We start from the raw sequence: 2,226 nt of genomic DNA on the forward strand, positions 1-2,226 counted from the left end.
GTATTCTTGTTCAATACAATAAACCAGCGAATACAGATAATAATAATCTTAAAACAGCCAAAAAATTGCAGGCATTAGTAAGCAAATTTCAGTAATATCTTAAATGTACATAGCCTTAAGTCACCAACAAGGAGACACTGATTGGCTGAGTATGTTTCAAAACAATATCCAACTCTTTGTTGTCTCCAAGTGACATACATTTTTGAAGAAGAGGACTAGAGTAATAGTTAAAGAATGGAGGTCAATTTATCAAACAAACAGAAGCTGAAAATAAGCATCTATAGCTGTTCTGATATTATCTGCTAATATAAAACTCCAACTAAACATAGTCATACAAGATAAAGAAAAACCACTCCTATTAACAGGAGCAGCAGTTCACTAAGAAATAGAGAAAGAGGCTGGAGAGATGGCTTGATTGACAAGAATGCTTGCTGCTTAATCTGAGTTTGAATGCCTAGCCATATAAAAATCTGGCCATGGTCCCATGTACTTGCTGTAACTCTAGCACCGGGGAGGTGGAGATAGGAAGATCAAAGGGATTTGCTGGTAACCAACCTACCTCCAAGTTCAATAAGAGATTCTCTATCAAGGAAATAAAGCAGAGTTTTTATGGAGTCATGCTCTATGTCCTCCTTTGGCTTCTTTGCACATGCACAGGTACAAGGATTCACACACATGCACACATGGACATAAACTACTCACACAATTCCAACACACATAATACATGAGCATATAAAGATAAAGGGTGAATATTGTGGCTCTCAACTTTATAAAGCAAACACTAATGGGCCTAAAATGTCACAAAGGTATTAATACAATAATAGCAGGTGATTTTAAAACCCCAGTCTCATCTTTAGATATGTTATGCAAAGTGAAAATCAACAAAAGTACACAGTTATTAACAATATTATACATGAATTGGACTTAAAAGTATCTAATGGATAGTCCATCCAATTAGTATAGACTACACATTCTTTGCACTAGCATATTGAATCTTTTCTAAAGCAGACTACTGCATTTTAGTCCACAAAGCAGCATTAAACACATAAAATATTTCTTTGTATCTTATCAGATAATGTTGTAATAAAACTAGAACTAAATAGCAAAAAAAACCCACAAATACTGAGAGACTGAATTTTTGAATGATCAGTGAGTCATTTAATGTAGTGAATTTAAAACAATTAACAGAATCAAATGAAAATGAATACAAATCATGAGACCCATTTTAATATAGCTAAGGAAGAATTAAGAGTAAAACTCACTTGTATGAGGGCTTACATTAAAAACTCAGATTTTAAACAAATCTAATGGTACACATCAAGATTTTATAAGAGAAACAAGACAAAAAAGCAATAGATGGCAAAAAGTAATACCGGGGGGGGGGGAATTAATGAAATGGAAACTAAAATAGGAGTATATAGAATTAATCAAACAAAAGCAAGCTTTTTAAGTTGACAAACAAGATTAACAAAATCTTGCACAACCTGACCAAAAGAAGAAGAAAAGATCAAAAGTGATTAAAATTGGGGACATGAAGGGGAATGCTACAAAAGGCTGCAGTGAAATCCTGAGGATCACTGGGTAATATTTTGAAAGCTTATATTCTCCCAACTAGAAGATCTGAAATAAGTTATTAAACATATATGACACAACAAAATTAAACCAAGAAGGTGTAGCAGACCCATAACAATTGAAGTAGAATTAAAAACAAAATTTCTTCATAAGCAAAAGCCCAGGATTAGATGGATTTTCTGTATGATTCAACCAAACCTTTAAGATTTCACAAATTAGAAAGAAAGGAAACACTATCAAATTCATTGCCAGAAACCCATAATTCCCCAATAATAAAACTGGATAAGAGAACACAGAGAGAGAGAGGGGGGTGAGGGAGCGAGGGAGGGAGGGAGGGAGAGAGAGAGAGAGAGAGAGAGAGAGAGAGAGAGAGAGAGAGATGAAAACTAATAAAAGACTTTTCAATATTTTTGACCCATTTGGTTGAATCTTAGGCAAAGAAGGGGAGTTTTACATACACAATACAATAAATACTTGAATATTTTATTGAATTTTTTCTTTGGTAACAGAGATCAATCCTCACTTTTTTTGTATCTTTATCTGGTATTGGCACCAAAATAATAAGGACTTTCTAGAAAGAGTTTGAAAGCATTGCACCCTTACCTATCAGAGGAATGCAGATAAAAGTGCTTTGAGGTTCTGCCTCATCCCAGT

This window comes from Microtus ochrogaster, unplaced genomic scaffold, assembly GCF_000317375.1.
Source record: "Microtus ochrogaster isolate Prairie Vole_2 unplaced genomic scaffold, MicOch1.0 UNK13, whole genome shotgun sequence".
In the NCBI taxonomy this organism is placed as follows: domain Eukaryota; kingdom Metazoa; phylum Chordata; class Mammalia; order Rodentia; family Cricetidae; genus Microtus; species Microtus ochrogaster.